At 39.3% G+C, this 24,820-nt stretch overlaps 1 long non-coding RNA gene across 1 annotated transcript in view; it reads left to right on the forward strand.

Annotated features, from left to right (window-relative positions):
- The window catches only part of LOC122800811, a 465,861-nt gene that overhangs the window by 396,598 nt on the left and 44,443 nt on the right, over positions 1–24,820 (forward strand). Inside the window, exon 3 of the long non-coding RNA XR_006364645.1 lies at positions 13,938–14,006. This is a non-coding gene — a long non-coding RNA (uncharacterized LOC122800811). The remainder of the gene's footprint in view (positions 1–13,937; positions 14,007–24,820) is intronic.

Below are 24,820 nucleotides of genomic sequence, written 5' to 3' on the forward strand. Positions count from 1 at the left end.
TGTGTGAACTACCTTCCCCTCATCTATGGCCTTGGTGACTGTCTCAAAGAAGTCATTCAGGTTTAGTAGGCATGATTTGCCTTTAATAAAGCCGAACTGGGTCGGGTCAAGTCTTTGGAGGTTTCCAATGTCTTTGTTAATGAGTTCCATGATGATGCGCTCCATAGCCTTGCAGACCAGGCTAGTCAGGCTTATGGGGCGATAGTTACCAGGGTCAGTTGTGGCCCCTCCTTTGTGGAGTGGAATAACCGTTGCTGTGCGCTATTCTATGGGCACATAGCCTGTGGAGAGGTTGAGGTTGAAGAGTGTTTAGGTGGGGAGTTAGTTCATTCTGTAGTTCGTGCAAGATGCAGCCTGGGACACCATCTGGCCCCACTGACGCTGTGCTTTTGGCTTTTGAAAGGGCTGTTTTCACCTGTGTGTCTGTGATTTCCGGGACACTACACTTTTCCGGTATTGTTGTGGGCCCTTTTGGGGGTGAGAGGGTGGTGAAGTTTACACTGAATCTATCTGCCAAGATGTTGGCAATATCAGTGGGTTCAGTATATTTTGTGCTATTTTGCACTAGCTCAGAGCATATCTGCGAGTTGCTACTTAGATTCTTGACATAGCTAAAGAAGGCTTTGTGATTATCTTTTGAATCCTTGGCTATTTTTCTTTCAAAGTTAGCCTTGGAGGATTTTATGAGGGACCTTAGTTTCTTACTGATACTGATCAGGGATGTCTTTCCTTCTTGGGATTTGCTTTTTTTCTGAACTAGTTTCCTCCTTCTATTGTATAGCCTGTTTATGGCAGGAGTCCATCAGACTGGTTTCCTTTTCTTAGGGGAGTGAGTCTTGGTTTTGCTAGGGATGGCACAATCCATGCATCCTTGTAGGTGCTCATAGAGTGCATTTGTAAAGGTTCCTGCATCTTGGACACTGCTATCCTTTAGCGTGGGGGCTGTGAAACTTACCACCTCTGTCTTAAGTAAGGTGAAATTTGCTGTAGAAAAGTTTTTCACTGTGGTTTCCTTGGTTGGAGGTGGTGGTGTGGTGTAATCCAGAGTGATTAGTTTATGGTCTGATCTAACCAGTGACGGGTTGACCTGTGGTGTTTAACACCTGTCACCCATGTTGGTGATGACCAGGTCCAGTATGTTTTCACCTCTGGTAGGGGAGTTTACTAGCTGATCCAGGGCATTTGAGTTGATAAATTCCAGGAAGCGCTGGTCCTGGGAGCTTGCACTTGAGTAGTTTTCCCAGTTAATGGTAGGGTAATTGAAATTGCCCAATATCAGGGTGTTTGGTAGGACCTTCATGTTTTCTAGTGTCTCCAGAAAGGCGAAGTGGTGGTCCTGGGTCATGGAGGGTGATCTGTAGCAGGCCACAATTTGCATTGCAGATTTGCCTGATGTTAGTTGCACATGGATGATCTCAGAGGTATCATGCTGCGCCACTAACCTGTAGGTGTAGGTATCCTTGATGAATATGGATACACCCCCTCCTTTTGTGTTTCGGTTCATGTTCTGTGGCCAAAAATGTGTGGTATGAGTTGTAGCCCGGTAGTGCTGTAGCGCTCTGTGGAGCCTTGAATCAGGTTTCATTTACTGCACAGATGTTGACGTTCTCCATACTGAGGAGTGCTTCGAACACATACATTTTGAGATTTAAACTCCTGGCGTTGAGTAGCATAACCCTCATTTTTTTATTTGTGCTGTTTACGGAGGTGGGTTTGACTTTTGAGCCTTCCCTAAAAAAGGCACTATGGGGGGCAGCAAGAGCCTTGACCAGTATTCGAAAGCTGTCTCTTGTGAAGCAACAAGGCCTGTCGAGCATGTCGTCCCAGGCTAACAGACACTGGATCCCCTTTGAATGACACCAGAAGCTTAGCCAGTTGTTGAAATTGATGATTTTTTCTTTATACTGTGGTATCATTCTTGGTGAGGGCAGGATGCTACTCAGGGTCAGGGTCATATCCACCTGGGCTACATGATCAGGGAGCTCTTCCATGTCTCTTTTCATGTAGTCCAGGGAGGTACATCTCAGGTCATTCACACCAACATGAACAATGACAGAGTCATATTTGTACTTGTTCTGGAGTGACCTGAGTGCTTGAGTTATGTGGCAGATTCTAGCTCCCGACAGGCAGCTAACAGTAATCTTCTCCTTGTCCAGCCTAGTTAGTGGGACATCAGTGTGCCTGACTATAGAGTCGCCTATTACTAGTGTGTTAGGTATGTTATTTCACCTTAAGGGCTGTGATTGTGCAGCACACTGATTTTGTGTTTTATGTGTTGTCTGGTTTGTGACGGGAGGTGCAGGTTTTTTGGATGTCTGCTTTGGAGGTCTGTGACGCTTTTGCAGGTTTTTATTTAGAGCCTCCGAGTATGATTTAGTGTATTTATGTGTATTTTTTGCCAGTGCTGGTTTAGTATGTCTGTGTGAGACTGGAGGTGTGGTGCAAGTGTTAACCTTCTCCTCATGACTGCCTGTTTCAGTCTTGGGTGGAGAGAGCTTAGCCTCCAGTTTAGATATATAATTGCATCTCTCGCATATGTTAATGTTTTGTGGGAGGAAGAGAGGGTTGTCTGTGTATATGAGGCAGTTGTAACATTGCCTCAGGAAACCCAGGTTCACCAGCTGGACTAGAGAGTATACCTGAAATTGCCCTTTGGTCATGCCTGATTAGTAGGGTGAGTTGCTTAGTCGCTTAGTTGGTGAGGGGTGAATAATGAGCCTTGCCCTGCTGGGCAATCAAGTGTCTGGGTATATTAGTGCTTGCTATTAGGTTTGAGCAACTGCTAGACTATAGGATGCTTTTTAAGTGCTTAGGTTGAGAGTTAGACTACTTTCAAGGGAAAAACTGAAGAGGAGACTTGGGGGAGCCGGGATAAATTTGGCACTGCCCGGACATGCAAAACTGTGCAAACATGGCTTTTACAGCAGGGAAATGAAAAAGATAGAAATTAGCCCAAAATGGCCTATAAACTACTAACGTCTGGGCTGGAACCACTCCTCCAGGGACAGATGGCTGCTCAAAGCTCCCTCTCTCACAGGTGACCAGAGAAACCTCCCTCTATCCACGTAAGGTATGGGCAACTCAGAAAATTGTAACACAGCCCTGAATTCAGCGCTAGCCTGAAAACTGGACTGTACTAGTTTAGAAAGGTGGGAAACAAGGACATTTTTTTTGAAAAGATAAGGCAAACACAGTAAAAAATACACTAAACAGCTTTAAACAACTACAAACGTAAAAAAATGCACTTAAAACAGCTTTAGATGACTGCAAGCAATCAGAAAAGGCTTTTAAACAAATTAGCCAATTAACTGGTAAAAAAATCTCAAAACTGAGCCCTGTTCCTGTAGTCTAACTGTGCACTCCTGCCACTGGGGTGCAGGGGAACCTTCTCCAAAAAAGAAGGCCTGGATTAGTGCACAAGTTATACAAACAAAGCTAGATTCAGCAGGCCTGGATCTAGTCTATGCTACAGCAAACAAGGCACACCAGTTTCAGTAAGAAACAGTTCAGATATGCAGGCACTATAAGCCTTTAACCAGAAATTCCCAGCTCAGAAGGGCAGTGTCCAGCCTCTCCTCCCACAAGAGTGCAGACCACGAACCTTCTTAATGTAAAATAACTGGCCTGAAGCCCAAGTGCTTAAACCAGAACTAATACACTTTTAGAATAACAGACACTGAGCCTTCAATCAGCAGTTCCCAACTTAGAAGGATGTAAGCTACCTGTCCTGCCACAACAGTGCAGACCACAAGCCTTCTTAATGTAAAACAACTGGTCTGATGCCCAAGTGCTTAAACCAAAAGGCTTAGAATGATAGCTACACTTTACTCAGGTTACTACCAAGCAGTAATAAATACAATTGAATACTTTTAAGAAGGCCTGGATTAGTGCTCAAGTTATGCAAACAAAGCTAGATTCAGCAGGCCTGGATCTAGTCTATGCTACAGCAACCAAGGCCCACCAATTTAAGTAAGAAACAGTTCAAATATGCAGGCACTATAAGCCTTTAACCAGAAATTCCCAGCTCAGAAGGGCAGATTCCAGCCTGTCCTCCCACAAGAGTGCAGACCACAAACCTTCTTAATGTAAAATAACTGGTCTGAAGCCCAAGTGCTTAAACCAAAAGTCTTAGAATGATAGTTACACCAAGCAGTAATAAATACACTTGAGTACTTTTAAGATGGCGCAAAAGCAAAATAAAGTAGGAAGAAACACAAATACAGTAAAAGCAGATGAAAAAAGTGCAAACATTTTTTTTTTTGAGTGAGCAAATGAGACGGGCCCAGGAGGAGTATCCAAATGCAAATTTACAAGAGGGGTGGGCAGTTTCAAAGCCACCAAGATTACCACCAAAACAAAAGCAGGGAGGGCTGGAGGGGAACTAACTGAAACAACAGAGCCACAACTTCAAGATAGATAGTATTCAATGCAACACAAATAAATCAATTTAAATGGTGTATTATATGAAAAAAGTACAGATACCCCCACTTATCATTGGCTATTCAATAATTCTAACAAGCATTAACTGAAAAAAGAGCCACAACTTCTATCTAGATAGTATTCAATGCAACACAAATAAATCAATTTAAATGCATTTGAAAAAAAGTGCAGATAACCATTACTTATCACTGGCTATTTAAGAATTCTAACGAGCATTAACTGACAAAACAGAGCCACAACTTCCAACTAGATAGTATTAAATGCAACACAAATAAATCAATTTAAATGCTGTATTATTTGAAAAAAAAGTGCAGATACCCCCACTTATCACTGGTTATTCAAGAATTCTAACAAGCATTAACTGAAAAAAACAGAGCCACAACTTCCAGCGAGATAATATCCAGTGCAACACAAATAAATCAATTTAAATGCTGTATTATTTGAAAAAAATGCAGATACCCCCACTTATCACTGGCTATTCAAGAATTCTAACAAGCATTAACTGAAAAAACAGAGCCACAACTTCCAGCTAGATAGTATCCAGTGCAACACAAATAAATCAATTTAAATGCTGTATTATATGAAAAAAAGTGCAGATACCCCCATTTATCACTGGCTGTTCAAGAATTCTAACAAGCATTAACTGAAAAAACAGAGCCACAACTTCCAGCTAGATAGTAGTCAGTGCAATACAAATAAATCAATTTAAATGCTGTATTATTTGAAAAAAAAGTGCAGATACCCCCACTTATCAATGGCTATTTAAGAATTCTAACAAGCATTAACTGAAAAAAACAGAGCCACAACTTCCAGCTGGATAGTATTCAATGCAACACAAATAAATCAATTTAAATGCTGTAGAAAAAAAGGGCAGATACACCCCCACTTATCACTGGCTATTCCAGAATTCTAACACAAGTATTAACTGAAAAAACAGAGCCACAACTTCCAGTTAGATAGTATTTAAAGCAACACAAATAAATCAATTTAAATGCTGTATTATCTGAAACAAAGTGCAGATACCCCTACTTATCACTGGCTATTTAAGAATTCTAACGAGCATTAACTGAAAAAACAGAGCAACAACTTCCAGCTCGATAGTATTCAATGCGACACAAATAAATCAATTTAAATGCATTTGAAAAAAAGTGCAGATACCCTCACTCATTACTGGCTATTCAAGAATTCTAACAAGCATTAACTGAAAAAAACAGAGCCACAACTTCCAGCTAGATAGTATTCAATGCAACACAAATAAATCAATTTAAATGCTGTATTATTTGAAAAAAGTGCAGATACCCCCACTTATCACTGGTTATTCAAGAATTCTAACAAGCATTAACTGAAAAAAACAGAGCCACAACTTCCAGCTAGATAGTATCCAGTGCAACACAAATAAATCAATTTAAATGCTGTATTTGAAAAAAAATGCAGATACCCCCACTTATCACTGGCTATTCAAGAATTCTAACAAGCATTAACTGAAAAAACAGAGCCACAACTTCCAGCTAGATAGTATTCAGTGCAATACAAATAAATCAATTTAAATGCTGTATTATTTGAAAAAAAGTGCAGATAAAGATTTACTTAAATTCACTTATATGTCCAGTTGATTTGATTTCATGTAGGTCTTAGCAGGCCAAAGCTCAGAGTGGCTCATTACTGCTCTGACCAGGCTCATGGCAAGAGAAGAAGTTATCCTCACTTGTACAAGGTTAGGAATAGCCATAAATTATGAGAAGTCAAATCTAGAGCTAACTCAAATTCTGAATTCATAGGAGCACTACTTGACACAAGGTCAAAAATAGCCTCCCTTCCCCTTTCCAGAGTTCAAACTTTAAGGGTCAACAAGATACTTTACAGTACTACGATCTCAGCTCACCTAGTTCTGCAGGCACTAGGAACAATGGCAGCAGTGATAACCCTCATTCCGCTAGCCGGGGTTCACATGAGGATTCTTCAGTGGATGTTGGCATCTCAGTGGTCAATACCCCATCTACCCTTGTCCGCACCAATATGAATTACCAAATTTTGCAAGAAAAGTATGATATGGTGGATCCAGTTGGAACAGCTACTACAGGGCCATCCATTTGTTCCTGCACATCCCCAAGGCCATAGTGACCATGGACACTTCCCAGATAGAGTGGGAGGGGGCCATTACCTGGGAAAGACAGTCCAAGGCATGTGGTCCTCTGAAGAGTCCAATTTGTATGTCAACGTACTGGAGTTGAGAGCAGTACTTTTAGCATTACAAGCCTTTCAGGGTGCTGTACCGTCTGGACAGATTGCAATACAAACAGACAGTATGTCAGTGGTTTAGTATATCAACAAATAAGGAGGAACCAGATCGTACCCCTTATGTCGAGAAACACTAAGGGTGTGGCAGTGGGCGCTCTCTTCCAACTGATTTCTCTTAGCAGTGCACATTCTGGGGAAGTCCAGCATGCTAGCAGACAAACTAAGCAGGTGTATTCTGTTACCTCACAAATGGTCCCTCAACCAGAAAATAGCAGAAATGATTTTCCACACATGGGGGCCAGCCTTGCTGCGATCTCTTTGCATCTCCCCTAAACAAGTGCAGCAGCTACTTTGCCCTAACCCCCCCCCCCCAGAGGGGGAAGCACCGTGAGATGCTATTCTCCACGATTGCCCCCCCCCGGATTACCTTATGCATATCGCCTAATTCCAAAGTTCCTTCAAACAGCTGACAGGTTGAAGACCAAGGTCATTTTCATTACCCCCTTTTGGCCTCAACAGATTTGGTTTCGCTTCTCGTAACCTCATTTAATTCACCATCGTTGGATTCTGGACCCAGCTTCAGATCTCCTGCCGCATCTGATGGGCGTGATACATCCGGACCTCCAGAACCTCAAGCTGACAGCTTGGTTTCTCCTTTTCCAGTAATATCCAGGCAGTCGATGCTCTTTTCCTGTGTTCATCACATCTTCTTGTCTTCCCTTAAGCTGTCTACTAGGAAACTTTATGCTAGTAAATGGAAAAGATTTGTTCACCGTGCTCTTCACTACCATATAGACTCTTTTTCGGACCCATTCAGTCATGTGCTAGAGTTCTTGACACTACTGTTCAACCAAGGGGCCACTTCTTCAACAGTCAAAGTCCAACTGGCAGCGATGTTGTAATTTCCACATTGCTTTTGATGGCTTTTCACTAGCTTCTCAAAAAATATGCAAAGTCTTCATACACAGCACAATTCTTCTCAAACCTCTTTTTAAAGATCCCATGCCTCCATGGGAGCTAAATCTGGTACTGCAGTCCTTGAATCTTCCACCCTTTGAGTCTTCCCATGATTGTGACCTTACATTTCTGTCTTAGAAGACCTTAATCTTAGTTGCCATCACTTCAGCCAGATGAATTTTGGAAATTCAAGCATTGTCAGTGAAACCTCCTTATCTCATTTTGCATAATGGTAGAGTCTCCTTAAGAGCCAATGCATCCTTTTTGTCAAAAGTGATATCACACACCAACATTAATCAATTCTTCAGTCCTACCAGTCTTCTTCCCAAATTATTTCAACAAAGGAGAATAGTTGCTACAGTTGCTGGATGCATAGACAATTACGTTTCTATCTACATAGAACAAAAGATATCATAACGATTAATCAATTGTTTATATACTTTGCGATTCTGAAATTGGGCTTACCTGTATCTAAAGTCACCTTAGCTAATGGCTTGCTGACAGTATCTCCTTTATTTACAAGTCCGGTATTACTTTCCCATACAAATTAAGTGCTCATTCAACCAGAGCTATAGCTACCGCCTCAGTTTTCCACTCATGAACTTCCATGGATGACATTTGTTCAGCAGTGACTTGGGCTTCCCCTCACACCTTTATCTCTCATTGCAAGTTGGATTTGGTGTCCAGGAGTAGGGCCTCTTTTGCCTTAGTGGTGCTCAGAAATATCCTTCCTTGAGTCTATCCAAGGTCCTTGGTAGCTGGAGACTGTGTCCCATCAGTTGAAGACTGAATGAAAATTGACATCAGATAAAGAATTTATGTACTTACCATAAACTCCCATCTGTGTTGTCCATTTCCATTCATCCTTGACTCCCCACCCACCAGTTTCCAACCCTTCTTAGGGTTGTTTTAGAAGAGCGAGCTGATCTAGCAAATTTGTTATATCTTATGAACGTTACCAGCTCCAGATGTGGCATTGCCTGGTTGTCTCCATCTTTCTCTATGTCTTATAAAATAGAGCTATAAGAGTATGTCATTCTTTTATAGCTTGCAAACAAGATCTGACGTAATGGGGGTTGGTGAATTATGGGTAAGGGAGAAGCTCAAGAGTTCTAAGTTGCCAAGGACTTTTGCAGCAGCAGAGTTGGATCAGACGTCTCAGATCTGAACCCATCCGTCGAGGAGGAATAAAAATGGAAAATACAGATGGAATGTTATGGTAAGTACATAATTTCTTTTTATGATGATTCATTAAAAAATCAGAGCGAGTAAGGCACCAAGATTATATGTAAAGAACTTCCATAATGAAGTAGTTGAAATTGAAAATTTTTAATATGCAGACTAGTCCTAATGCTGGGTAGAGAATCCTTTTCATGCATCCAAGATGAGTATACTATGGCAGTCAGCATCATTTATTGCTAGCTAAAAATACCTCAGAAAATCTGATTTGAATTAAAATGCCAAGAATGCTTGATTTTTCACAAATTTTCAGGATGCGCCTTTCATTCCAGCAGTCCACAAAAGATAGCTTTTTCCTTATGATTCATATTAGCCAAACAAATGAAAAAAGTATTTGCTAAGCCGGGGAGCAGTATTTAAATGGATATTACCATATTTTAAATTCTCTGTTATTCAGTAATGAATATGTTGAGAGTGAACACATTGAATGACAAGGCATTTGAAGTCCAATACTGTACAATTCACTTCTAAGTGAGAAGCCTTGAAAACTTACCATTGCCATTCATTATTGACAATGGTGACTTCAGAAAGAGCATTTCTTTGTTGGGAAAGTGTGCATCTCTACAAAAAGGCACAGGAAGCCCACCCCACACATAAAAATAAGTGCAGGTGGTGCATTTATCTAACCTTTGTTCATCATGCTTTGAATAATTCATCCATAAAGTAACATACTGTACCATTTAAATGAGTAATACAACAGTATGACAAGATGACTGTGTAAACAAAGTGCTTACTACCTCTGGGAAACCTGTGCAAATGTTTGTTGGGTACTGTGCATGAGCTAACACATAATGAGTGTGCATTAAACCGAAGGAGTTATGAACAAGGCCGAGTGTACAAATCAAAAGACCTTTGACATGAAGCCGAGAGTGCATGTTGCTCATAAAGTGTGCATGACTCTGTGTGTGTGTGTGTGTGTGTGTGTGTGTGTGTGTGTGTGTGTGTGTGTTAAAGCTGGCACATCACATACCAAAACTCAAACTGAACACATATAGCAGTGAAGGAGTGTGTGTATGTGCAGCTAGCCAAATGTGTACCGCACTAACATTATACAATAAAGGTAGTACAATACAAGCACTGTGTATGACATTATAATTGTGCATTTGTGTGCATGCAAAGTAGTTTGTATGCATCAGAGTAAGTATATAAAGCAGAACACCTGCACTTGAGGCTGACTATATGTAACACAATCAAACTCCATGATACCACGTGTATGGTAATCTGACATAGTTTAGCACTTACATTGTGCATAGTACTATACATTTACTTGAAGCTGAGTCTGTACAGCACATTCCCGGAGTATGGCAGTATATGTGCAGTTGAAGCTTGAGTGTGTACAGCACATTCATTGTACATGACACTATATTTATACATGAATCTGAGTGTGTACAGAATTTTTACATTCTGTAGCACTGTGTGTACATATGGCACAGTCACTGTACATGAAAGAACAGTCAGTGTACATGAAAGAATCTACAAAGAAAGTGTATACTTCTGTTACATGCAGTACTGCATTTACCTGTAATTCTCCTACACTATTGTATTTACTTTTCAAGCCTTTTAAGAAGCATTGTATACCCTCATACTTATGTTAAATAGCACATTTATCTTATTCAACAACTGTGTACATATCTTAATGTATTTTATGATATCTGTTTATAATGGTGCTGTAAGTCTATTTCAGCAAATGTGTTTCATGTCTGAATGTATCCTTGGCTAATGTCTGTTTATATGTTGCTCTGACTTTATATAACTATGGAGCTTTTCTCCCTGGGCCTCTGCTGAAAAAGGACTGCTAGTCCAGTCGGACTTTCACGGTTATCAAATGTAAAATAAATAAATAAATGTGTGCATGAATTTTTGTGTGTACAGGATATTCACATTGTATAGCTCTATATGTTTATATCAATACATACAGGACAGAATGCAGTAAATGTATATATTAATCAGTGTGGGTATAATGCACTTAACTGCATATGACAGTATACATATTCATTAATCCATTTGTATAGCACAGTCATTGTTTATGGCTGTATATGTTTACATGAACCTAAGTATCTACTGGGCATTCACTATCCATAGCACAGTGTGTAAACATGAAAGTGTGTGCAGCACAATCGCAGTGCATGGCACTATCTGTGTACATGAATGCATGTGTATGTACAGCATAGTCACTGTGTATGACACTTTATGTTTACATGAATGTAGGTATGTACAGGAGAATCACTGTGCATAACCTTATGGATACACACAAATCTGAGTACACACAGCACACTCGTGCATGACACTGTGTATTTATGAATGTGAGGGTATGTGGTACTATATGCGACATGAATCTAAACAGTTGTAAGACATTCACTTGGCATAGTATAATGTGCGTGTACATGCATCTGAGTGAACACAGCACACTCTCATTATGCATGGTACTAATATATATTTACATAAATCTGACATAAGATTGAATGTATACAGCACAGCCACTGTGTGTTGTACTGCACGTGTATATGAATCTTAAGTCTGTACAACAGTGCCACTGCATATGCACACTAGTTCCATTAGAAGTTGTGTACATGAAGCTGAGTTCATACACCACATTCACAGCAAATGGTAATGAAGTAATTCTTTAGTGTACTAGTTTCACTAGAAGTTGCTTGGAGTAATTTAGTAAAGTGATGGTAATTGTAAAGTTTTCTGCTACTTCTCAGTACATATGTCACACTGGTAAGCACAGTTTCTGTGTAAGTTTCTAGACTTTTTGTGCAGTCTAATCGTTAATAGTGGGTTATTAGCTGGTGCTCTGTGTAAAACAATTGTTTTGCTTATGTCATTCAGGCACTGCTGCACAGATTTTTAAATATATGGGCTTAAAGTGCTTGGCAGGTTAAGACTTACTGCTTACAGTCAGAATATACATTCTCAATACTGCTATCAACATATGTTTTCATGTTCAAATTTGCTGTCATGTCAGTGCTGTGTATTATGTATTGCATACTCTATAATGCTTTTGATTAACCCAGAGTCTTAATCCTTATTTGTTGTGTGTCTGTATTTTTGCTAAGTCTCACTGTACTAGATAACATGACATGTAACTGTAAAAGTTGTTTTATGTAAAATGTATCTTTCTTTGATGTTTTGTCTCTGCTTTTTTTAATTTCTCCAAGTCTTTTGGGTTTCTAATACCATGACTGGAATGGACCCCATTCCTAAGTCAAAGTATGATTAAAGTTCATGCAATTAGTATTGTTTCAGTCTTTGATGTCAGCCAGAAGTGCTCTTCGTAGCACCTGCAATGTGCCCAATAATGACTCTTTCTGCAATTTGTAAGGAGTTACATATATTGGTAACATATCTATATACGACTGTAGCTTCTTTTTTTATAAGGCCCATTGCTCCTACTACTTTTGGAACTGTCTGGGTATCTTTCTTCCACATTGCTCTTGTTTCTGCCTGCAAATCCTGATATTTTATGACTTTATGTCTCTCTCTACTCAAGACACTGTAGTCACTGGCTGTAGTGATTTCAGTGATTGATCACTGCTACTTTTATCTTCTTTTCATGGACCACTGTATCTGGTTTTCTCACATCTATCTTTTTAACTCTTTGTAATGTGGTGATCCCATGTGATGTAGACTTCTTCATTTTCTGTGATGCTTTGTGGCTCATGTTTCCAGTGTTTTTCAGCCACTTCAGTACCATAATGTTTGCACAATCCTCAGTGCAACAGTCTTGCCACATTATTATGTCTTTTAGTATACAGTCCTTCTGCCATTGGTATGTCACAACCAGCAACAAGGTCTGCAACTGTTTCTAATTCTTTTGTACAAAATACATCACAGTCGGTCTGTATGGCACAGCGTGTACATGAATCTGAGTGTGCACAACATTTTCACTGTGCACAGCACAATATGTATTTATAAATCTAAGTGTGCACAATGCATTCACTGTACAGCTCAATATGTGCACATGAATCATTTTGCTTCCCTCCCCACATATTGCCATCAGCTGCCACCATCTTCTATCTTCACTCATCATGTCTACAGGAGTGTATCTTGGCCTCCATTACGCTCAACTTATCCCACATCTGTGGCCAATAAGGTGCTGATGTAGCTTCATAGTGCTGCTGAGGACTGTGTCAAAGCCTTCTCCCACCCCACGGCAGGTTTGCACGGTCCACAGTTGTTGCTTTTGGGAGGTGCAGGCACCCATCTGTGCATGGGTAATCCTCCTGAGCAAGCAGAATACCACTTGTAGTGTGGTGCCTGGCAGTTTCCTAATGCTGCTATTACAGCATGGCTAAGCTGCCTTCCCTTCCTAATGGTGGGCCAGAGAGCACTGGCCACTCAGCCAAACCCCCTTGCTGTCCCTCAGGTACCTCTACTGATAATCAAACACAGGTCATCTGGTTTTCAGTAAGGGCTTTATTACTTTGTGCTACATGTGCACATTCATCTTGAATCTGTACAGCACATTTACTGCGTGTAGTACTACGGGTGCTCCTGAATTGGAGTGTGTATGGCACTGTATGTATACTGATATTCGTGTGTGTGTGTGTGTGTGTGTGTGTGTGTGTGTGTGTGTGTGTGTACATGTATGTATGTACAGCACAGTCACTGTGGATTATACTGTATGTTTTGATAAATCTGAGTATGTATAACACGGTGTCTATGGGGCTATAGTATATATGAATCTGTGTATAACATACTAACAGTGCATAGAACTGTATGTGTATATGAAAGAGTATTTAAAGTACACTGTCCATGAAATTAAATATGTGCACTGTGAGTACAGTAGAGACTTTGTTAATTATGCATGTACATAAAAGACTGTACCATATTACAGTACCTGGCAGATAGCATTAGATCTGTGTTGTGCACCCCCAAAAACGTTATAACAACTGACCTACGCATTTATGTTACATATCATTAGTTTTATCTGTTGGATTCTCTTTGGCAAACCCTCACTGTTCTTTCTATAAGCCAGGCTTTTCTTTTATTTGTCCTAATAATTCCTTTACTTAGATTGCTGTTTACACATTACATTAATGTTCTATTTTTTTCTTAAGGTAAATCTCCCTCATTTATGACCTTATGCGTCCTGTAAGAGATACCAGAGACTATTTCCATATTCAGAGGTAGGAATAATAGTCATGAATCTCTAAAGCATTACTCAGCAAGTTATTCATGTTTTGTTGCATGGCATTTGTGAGTTTGCATATGCTTGTATGTGTGTGCCTGTGTACGTGAGCTCACATACATGACATTTTTTGTGAAGTTTTGTGTGTGTGTGTGTGTGTGTGTGTGTGTGTGTGTGTGTGTGTGTGTGTGAGAGAAAGACAAAGCAAATAAGTGTGTGTGTAAATTAATAACTGAAAGTTCATTTTGGATTCTGCCCATGAAGCTGTGTCTGTGTAGTACCAAAATGCATGATATAGTATGTAGTCTTGAAAGGACGTCCTGCTTGTACAAAGACACACACACACACACACACACACACACACACACACACACACACACACACACACACACACACACACACACACACACACACACACACACACACACACACACACTGTACCAGGCACTTAGTGTGCATGACTTTGTATTTGCTCTTGAAAATTTGCTTATTTGTTTCCTATTATTTTAGGATATTAAAGTTATATATAATTGATATCTGTTGTTGGTATCTGTTTTACTTATTGTACATTAACTGTATTGCATTCTGGCAAAGGCTCTTGCCTCACCCATAGTGTCTTTTTTAGGAAAAGCCATGAGGTCGATACTACCAACATAAAAATCTCAACAAAACACAAATTAAAGGTCATGCTGCTAAACGCTAGGAGTCTAAACATTAAACTGCTCTCATTGCAAGCATTCTTAACCCTGGAAGATGCTGACAGAAACCTGGTTCAAAGCTGTGGAAAGCACCCCAGCCTTACCTGGTTACTCATCCTATCATACATTCAGACCCCAAAATGTGGGCAGCAAAGCCAAAGGAAATGGAGTTTTAATATATATTAAAGACACGCACATCTCCAGGCTGGTCAAACAGTATGATGCACAGGAGACACTCCAGGTGCAGTTAACCATTGACAGGATCCCTATTCAAATTATAGCTAGTTACAGGGCCCCAAATTTGACTCAAGATGCCCACTCCACCTATCTGGACCTCTTAAAATCTGTCAAGATTCAACCCTTTACCCTGATGGTAGGTGACTTTAATTACCCAACCATAGATTGGAAAAACTACTCATGCCAGAATGCAAATGCCCAGAGGTTTTCGATTTTATCAATGCAAATGCCTTGGAACAGCTAGTTGATACCCCCGCAAGAGGTGATAATGTCTTGGACTTGGTATTAACCAGCATGAGTAACCACTGCAGAACCCCTACGGTATCATCCTCCCTGGTAAGATCTGACCATAAAGCGGTCACTTTCAAAGTCACCATCTCCCCTGACCCCCCTCTAGCTAGGGTCAAACAAAAAAAACTTCTCCAATGCTGATTACAACCTCCTGAGGGATGGTATAAACAGCTTCACAACCCCCTCCCCCACTGTAGGAACTGGCACCAATGTCCAAATCTACACCAAAGTACTATACGAGCATTTATATAGATGCATGGAATAGGAATACCTGACAGGACAAAATCATGCTCTGCAAGGAGCAGTAAAGCTGTCTGGTGGACATCTTCAATAAATAAACTATATAACAAAAGGAAAACGATTGCTGTCCAGGACCAAGAAGGAGCAGGTGCCCAATTGGAAGCAATCACTCCTTAGCCTGAGCAAGCAAGTAAGAGCACTAGTGAAATACTCTAAAGCCAACTTCGAGTCCAAATTGGCCACATCTACTAGAGACAGTCATAAGGCCTTCTTCTCTTATGTCTGCAATCTCAAAAGAAGCACGCAGATCTGTTCAGAACTGGTGGTCAAGGACACCACATGCACAAATGCTGTAGATATAGCCAATCTACTGTTTGACAGATTCAGTGAAAACTTCTCCCCTCTGTCCTCCCCATCAGTAAATCAGGACATCCCCAGTACCTGCCCCCTCCACCCCTTATCTGTAGGGAACAGGTCATCATTGACCTCTCAAAGGCAAAAAATACAGTCTCCATGGGACGCGATAACATCCCAGGCTGCATCCTACATGAACTCGGGCATGAACTTGCAGCACCATTAGGCATCCCATTCAACAAAGCCTGAGTACTGGCTTTATCTCGGCTGAGTGGAGGACAGCCACTGTCTTCCCTTTACACAAAGGTGGAGCGTCCACTGATCCAGGAAATTGTAGCCCCATCAGCCTAACTACACTGATCTGGAAGGCCATGGAATGGATTATCATGGACCTCATTAACAGGGACATAGGCAACCTCCAAACACTTGACCCCATACAGTTTGGCTTTGTCAAGGGGAGGTCATGTCTGTTAAATCTGGTTGACTTCTTTGAGACAGTCACCAAAGCAATGGACAGGGGGAAGACAGTGCACATCACCTACCTTGATCTGGCCAAAACCTTCAACACTATTCCCCACTCGGGCATAGTAGATAAACTCTCTCAACTAGGGATCAATCCATATATTACCAGATGGGTAGCAAACTGGCTCACTGATAGAACTCACCTAATCAAAATAGGGAAGCCACCTCAAGCAGTAGACCCATAGTGAGTGACGTACCCCAGGGATCAGTCTTGAGGCCTCTGTTATTCGGGATATACTTCTCTGAGGTGCAGGCCAAAACTAGTGGGCTGTGGCTGACCAAGTTTGCAGATGACTGCAAGCTGGGTGCAGTCATCAATTCCCCAAGTAATGTGGACGTCCTCCAAGAGAGTCTCATCCAAACAAATCACTGGTGTCAGAAATATGGCCTCAAGCTGAATGCCAAAAAATGCATCATCATCCAATTTGGGGAGAGTGACGTCCCCACATATTATCACATTAATAACAGTGTATTAAGTACCCAATCAGTAGTGAGGGATTTGGGCACTCAGGTTGATAGCAACCTGACTTTTGACAACTATGTTGCTTCCATTGTACGGAAAGCTTTCTACATTGCCCACCTCATAAATAAGGGTATCTCATCCAGGAACAAAGAAGTCATAAGATCCATATATTCTTCCCTTATAAGGCCAATTATTGAGTACAACATCCCCTTCGGCATGTACCTCGCAAAGCACATACAGCAGCTGGAGAGACCACAGAGGTTCCTCACCAGGAGAATCCAGGTCCTCAAACACCTACCCTATGCAGATAGGCTAAAAGCCCTATCCCTCTACTCAGTTTCATATAGACTCCTCAGAGACGACCTCTGTCTGGCATACAAAGCAATCTCAGACCCTGCCTTAATGAGACTGCTGCATATCCGCAAGTCAAGCTGCACTCAAGCAGCCCATATGTGCAAACTCAACCTGGTCTGTGATATCAATAGGACTTGTTGATGGGACAGATTTGTGTCCCAGAGACTCCACCCATCTGTTGAATAGACTCCCTGTCCATGTCAAGCAGAGTACGTCATTATCCCTTTTTAAGCGCAACCTGGATAACTGTATGGGAAACAGAAAATAATTCCACCTATGTCCCTGCTGGACGGGGGCTGTGGTTGCTGACTTGTCTAAATATGGGCTAAACTCTTGGCTAGGCTTATAAGGGCCTGAGGAGCAATAGCATAGTAACCTCCTATGATACTATGCATGGTGCTCTCACGTATTTTGTAACACTATGCCTCAAGGCCAAAAATGATGGCTGATAAAGCTCTGTTGAGAACAGTTTATCTATCTGATTAGTAAATTCATTAAAATGCAGAAATATATGATATTAGACACTTTCTTGTGTCCTTTTAGAATTTTAGCTGTAAATGTATAATCTCCTAGATGTTCTATAAATCATAAGTTTGATTTCTGTTATTGCTTTAGTGTATTACCAAATTTTGATTCCAAGTTATGAAACAAATGGTGTTTACAAGAGAGATAGAAAATACAGTACACCGATTGCTCTTTTAAGACTACAATCTGCATAATTGTTATGTATGCTTCATTATTTGAATTATTGATGCCTTGAATTATTGCTAATTATTTTGCCAGCTTTTGCATTTACTTTATTGACTTTTTTTGTAAGGGATAAGCCCTGACCTATTTCCATGGTGTTTATTTCTACAGTTTATATATTTGTTTACTATTGGCACAGACAAAGGCTGAAAAGAATGCTTGGACCACTTTGCTTAAGGAATGGAGAATCAAAAAATAAATACAACAGAAGTCTTGAGCTATGCAGGAATGGAGTCTATTTTCCTCCTAGGCATTGATCTGTTGAAGTGTATATTACTCAATAAAAAAAGGTTTAATCAGGCCACCTACGTTGGTGGAAGGTTGTTGTATGCTGTTTCTATAAAGTATTGATTGAAGAAGGAGGCAGTAGTTGATTTTGTTCCTTGTGGGATGGGATTGGTGTTGATTTGCCTTCTTGGTTTTATGAGTTTCATGGTGTTCTAGTAAGGTTTTAGATTATTTTTCTGTCTTTTTTTAAAGACGATGGGAGTGTGATTGTTTGGTTTGTTGGATATTTTGCTTTGCTAGAATTTCTAAGAGAGCAAACTTGTCTGGCTTGTGTGCTTTGTTGTCTGTCCACTTCTTCCAGGAACTGGCTGTGTTTAAGATAAGTGTTTTTATTTATGTGTAATCCAAGGGGTAGAGATGCATCTCATTTTTCTGCACATAGGAGCTATATAGTTTGATGTCTAGAGGTATTTAAAGTACTTAATTGGATCTCCTAGTGGAATTTTTTTTATTTAGAATTTAGATGAGTGTGTCTGTTGAAGTGACACCCTGACAACGTGTGCAGAATGGTTGTGGATACTTGTAATATAGCCAGGCTTTACAAAGTAGCAAGGTAAGAAAGGCTGGAAAGAAGCAATTTAATGTAATGTTGTGATCTTTGGCTGCTGGGGAATGTAAACATGTATTAAGTATGTTATATGTATAATTTAAATAATTTCCTGTGTTTTTATAGAAGTATATGTCTAGATTATTGTCATTTGTTTAAACTGTAGATGGGTTATTACACAATACGATTTGAAAAAAAAAGAAACTGTGAAAAAACAAGACGAAAAATAGTTGTTTCTTGCATTTTGCAAAGTTTTACTGGCTATTTTTTTGTTCATTAGTATATGCTTTTAGTTGAATACAGGAAGCCTGCAAGGTACAAACATTTAATCAAGAGAGAACTAAACAGTGCATTCTATTTGAAGTCTGCAAGGGTTATTTCTTGCATTTACAAAGTTACTTGCTTTTTCCCCTGTTTAGCTACTGCTTTCAGTAGGAGATGAGCAACCTACACGTGCATATAGTTTATCATTAGAGGCCTGAACAATGTGTTCTGTTTGAAAGTGGGTCTGCTACATTTGCAAACATGCTCATTTGAAAACACAAAATCACCCAAGTGAAAGATGCCACTTAAGGAGAAAAGAAAAACTTTTGATCCATTAAGCACTTTCGTTCAAAACAGGTAACTTCATCAGAATGAACTATAATAAAATTTTACAATATTTAAACTGCAACCAACCAGTCAAAAACACCATAAATTAAACAATTAACTCCATCTTTTCACGTTTAAAAACAGCTTTAAAAACTTATTGCAATTAATTATTTATTTAACATAATTGCTGCCTTTTAGAAAACACGTAATATTAACAGCTTCATTCAACTCAGGAAATGTATCAGCCTGGAATTTTATTTGCCATGAGGTTTCTTTCTTTTCAAGGGTATTGTTATAATACCCCCCAATAATCAAAAGCAACACATTCCAATACAGTACATTAAAACGTCCTAAAAGAAGAACAAACCTGTATGCACTTAAACAAAGTATTATTTTCATCTTTTGATTTAATAGAATATAAATGCTCTTTAATCCTTTTGGATAGCCGGCGAGTAGACATAACCACATAAAAAGTTTTGCATTGTAAACAAATAGCAATATAAACAAGTTCTATAGACTTGCACTTAAAATGTTCTCTAATCATAATAGAGCTATCCAAGTGTGACATCAAATATTTGGTCCTTCCAAAATAAAGCTACATACACTACAAAAACCACATCTAAACATGTTCTTACCTTTAGTGATATATAGTACAGGCATTTGGGTATTCTCGTACTGTAAACATTGCATAATAGCCCTAGAATTTTTATGAATAAAACAAGGACCAGAACTGATTATTTTACATAACTCTGGATTGCCCTTGACCTGCAGGTGCAGACAGTTTATCACTAGAGGCCTGAACAGTATGTACTAATTGAAACTGGGTCTACACAAGTACTCAAATGCTTGTAGCTCACTGTACACTTGATCACTTCCACTTGCTGTAAATGGCAAGTATCCTAATTTTCAGATGCTGGATCGTACTTTAATGTGAACTTTAGAGCAGATAATGCCAGTGAATGCAGACATTGATTTGGGGCAACTGCTCCTAGTTTTGAGGAGGCCACTTCTGTTTTGGAAAATGCAGGTACTTTTGTGTGTTTACTTTGATTTAAAAGGAGGTGGAGGGTTTGAAAATGTATTTAGTTTTTTTTTGTTTCATGAGGGTTTTTATTGAAGTGAAAGTTCTGGGAAGATGTGATATGGGCTCAAGTAAAGATGACAGGAAGCAACTACATATAGGATCAGTCTGCCAAACATTAGTGTGTACCCATAAGCTGCAAATTGGAAATGTTTATTCAAAAAGAACTGGCAAGTATAATAGAGAGGGGAAATAGCTTTTTTATCAATGGTTACTTTGTCCATATTAATATGGAATGAAAGTGGTCTTATTGTTATAGATAAAAACTTAAAGTACTGAATCAAACTAAAAGTCTTGAATTATACAAGAAGTGTAGGGTACAAATAACAGTGTTACAGGAGATGCATTTGAATAAACATTATCATGTGAATTCAGTAAAGAAAGGACTTTAGGGTGGACCTTCAGCAAAATAATGTAAAAAAAAAAGGAAAGTAGGAGTAATAATACTGATTTTGACAGGGGTTCCAATAGTGATACAAAAGAAAAAAAGATAGTGATGGCAGATTTTGGTAGTAAGGGGTTGTTGGCAGGGAAGAAGTATTATGCTGGCATGTGTTTATAATTCCACCTAAAACTGTTGAAATTATTGAGAAACAGAAGGTCCAAGAAAATCGGGTTTCTAGTGACACAAGTAAGCACAGGGATCTTCCCTCAAAAGTCTGTAAGACACTGATTAAACGGATAGGGCTTCCAGCCTCTCCTGGTAGCTCAGGGAATTTAGTCCTTCAATATTTTTGGTCAGGATCCTTTGGGGTCTTTTTAATAGTTTGGTAAGCCCGTGTTGTAAAGTAGTCACAAAAGTCCAGCTATTTTCTTGAAATGCACAAACTCTTTTGTACGCATGTGTATGCCTGTAAAATTATGCATGAGGTAATATACCACGGATTCATACACGTTTTCACTTAATAAGAGAGACAACAATGAATTTGAAAGAAAAAATACTCATTTGAATTATGTATGAAGCTAATGCAAGGTGGTATATGTTAATGATGACATGAACTTATATACTGACAAATTTGTTACTGTGTCAGTAACTGCATCCTAGCCGAATTTTTTCCTCTTTTTTTTTTTTCTGACCTTTAGTCTGTTGGCTAACATACCCGTACTGTGAGCAAACACATTCATTCCCCATCTACAGAGTATGACAGTCACAGCATGGCCATCATTCAGGTAGCCATTTGGAATTTCCCTTTTGCTGTCCCTAATCTCTCTCCTGATGGCTGATACTATACAATACTATAGTAAGTGTGGATATTCCTTTACACATTCGAGAATAGCTTCTGTATGGGAAGGGTTTCACATAGCCACTGTGTGGTAATGGATTCACATAGCCAAGCACATGTCCCTGATCCGTACTCTACATGTTGAGTATCATTGTCACTTGGAGGAGCAGAATGTATTACCACATCCCTTCCTGCAGGATAGACAAGCCAGTATTAGCCACTCACTTCCATCCTTCTTTATCTGCTCTATCAACCCCTAAGTCACACATCTATCCCAGATTAGAAGTATCTGTAATTTGATTGACAGCACTGTTATTAAGTACTAAATGTTAGAAAAAAACAGCAAGCAAAACAACTTCCACTGACACTGGAGTTTTCTTCTTCCTCCACTATTGTGTGACCTCAGAGTAAGTAAGTTTATGTTTGGGGGTGGGGTGTCCATTCACATGGGTGTGTGTGGCGAGGTTTTTTCCATTCTTGCAAAAAAAAAAAAATTGCATGCAGAGGTTGAGCAAAAGTTGATTTACTAATGGTCTTTTGATCATCCAGTACTCTATAACAGTGTTATCATTTGATTAATATGTATATAGGTTCATAGATTAATACTAGGCTAACTGCTCATTGTAAGTCTAGCCAATTAGCCCATGTGAGAATCAAACCCTGCACTTTGTGTCTGTAAGGGAAAACACTTTGAGCATTATGCCAACCTCCCAGTCCCAGACCATCTAGGTCCCAGTCAGGGCTTTATTCTTCTGAGCCACAGACCCTACAACACCCTAACTGATTTTTTCGGGACAGACCTCTTGCTTCTTTCCACCTCTTTTTGTAGCCCTTGCACACTTGAGTAGTTGATAAATCTTCTGAATAGTAAGTATGGCTTTCCTAATAGAAACCAAGACTTCTATATAATGGTATTAGAAAATAGCCTAGTACTTAACTATGAACTTATGAAAACTGGATTTCAATAATAAAAGTTCTAATTATGTATAAATATTAATTTAATGGCTGGCAGTGTTAAGTCTTTATTTAATTCTATACAAAAAATATTCTGTCTTCCAAGCCCTAGTTTGGAAGTTGCTGGTTAGAATGGAAGTGGTTTTATCCTGATATTAGGAGAACGCAACTCTAGCTAATAACATACTGGAATTGATTACATGTATGTATGAAGGATTCTGTCCACCTTGTCCAAAAGTAGTAATTCCCTTCCTTTGACTTTAAAAGAAACTGGCAGATTTACTTCTTAATTCACATGAATGTGGTTCTTATTCCTTTGAAAATATGTCTCCGATACTGCCTGAAATATGCACATAATAATTTTAAGATAAATCATGAGCTACTTCTGTACTTAAGAAACACCTTTACCTGGTTCAGTTTTTTTTATGTGACCTAATATGCTGAACATGTAGCCATTGCTATGTCAAATTGCTTATTTGCCTATTTTTGCTATATTCATAACACCAAAAGGCTGTTTCTTGTACAGTGTCATAAAAGTGTTACTTCAGCAACATTCTAATCCACAGAGTTGCTGTTCTGGTCTGGGATGCACAGAAGAATGGTTATTTAGGAACAACATACATATGGGTTATCAAAACAAAATTAATTTGTTATGCCACCCACTTTCAGCCTCACAACCATTTTGTGTTTTTCCTCAAGTGATAAATCTCAGTGTAACAACAAAGTGTCCTGCAACTAGATTTCACTGTTTCCTCCTTTCTTTAGCTCAGTACAATAGTGTAAGTAGTAAGTGTCCAGCATTGAGAACTGGAGCTTTGCACTTGCTGAACATTAGCCTTGTGGTGTAATTCCTAGCTTTAAGATCGGAAGAGCAAGTATGAAACATGGGTTTTAATATATTTTCATGTAAAAAGAAAAAGATGTAAAACACTCAACCATCTTCAAGTCTGGAAAGTACTGAGAAGACTGATGTAGCTTAGATGCCTTGATCTTGTTAAATAAACAAATCTGGAATGTAGCTGACGCCACTGGGAATTCAGACCTTGTGGGTCAGTTGATTTCCAGACTCTTTGATTCTATGTTCAGGCCAGAAGGGTGACGTGCTGAAGGCTAATGACTACAGTGTGTGTGTGTGTGTGTGTGTGTGTGTGTGTGTGTGTGTGTGTGTGTGTGTGTGTGTGTGTGTGTGTGTGTGTGTACATGTGCATGCACATGCATGTCCGTATTAGAAAATTAATATAACAACAAAACACATTGATTGCATGAAAATGACTTTATTTCTCTTGTGCCTTGGCACACCAGCTTTCTTGGAGATGAGAACAATACTTTATATTACTACTTAAATAGCTGCGCCAATTAATAGCTCCAGAAGCTACCTTAAAGAGACAAACCTTACAAAAACACTTTCCAATTAATTTCCACATTCAGCCCATAAGGGCTATGTCAAATATTTTAAAATAAAATATCTTCCCTTGTATATCTCAAATTAGATGGATGTTGTAATGCTATCATAAACTTTAAATCAACTACACCATGTCCCATTTCCACAAAATGTTTAGCCACTGGACTAGTTAGTCTCGTATTTTTATTATCCCTATTTTGTTCTAAAATTCTTTTTTTTTTACCAGTTTTGCTTAGTTTCACCTATGTATATTGTCTTACATGGGGATGATAATGCATATATTACACCCTCTGATAAATTAATTTTGAAAATTAACATTTTTTGTTTGTTTAGCATACATTCTGAACCCTCCACCAAATATTTACATGCTTCACATCTTTGATTTCCCACAGAGGACAAAATTCCTCTTTTCACAATGTCAGAGTGTGCAGTTCTATAACCGATATCCTGTTTTTCTGGCTTATTTATACTGATTATTGCTTCTAGCAATTTATGTATAGCAATGAAAAACTGGAAGCCTGCTGCATACTTTTTACTGTATTTTATTGTTATTAACTAATCTGCATGGTTAACTGATTTGTTTGCAGTTAAAAGCATTCTGTAGAGTCTCTTTGTTCCTTTATCTGTTTAAAAACTTTCATTTTGTGGCTCACTGCTGTCCTCAGGATTTCTGTAGTATTTACTGTCTAGAGAGTGTAGGCTAATAGCTTTAGTATTGATGCCCACCCTCCCTGTTGGTGTCTTGTTGTTATACTCGGTGGCTTTGCAGTTGCCTGCCCCTACTGTAAATTTGATCTGGGACACTCCTCCCAGTCTAGTG

This window comes from Protopterus annectens, chromosome 4.part1 (assembly GCF_019279795.1).
Source record: "Protopterus annectens isolate FY-2018-M chromosome 4.part1, PAN1.0, whole genome shotgun sequence".
Classification (NCBI taxonomy): domain Eukaryota; kingdom Metazoa; phylum Chordata; order Ceratodontiformes; family Protopteridae; genus Protopterus; species Protopterus annectens.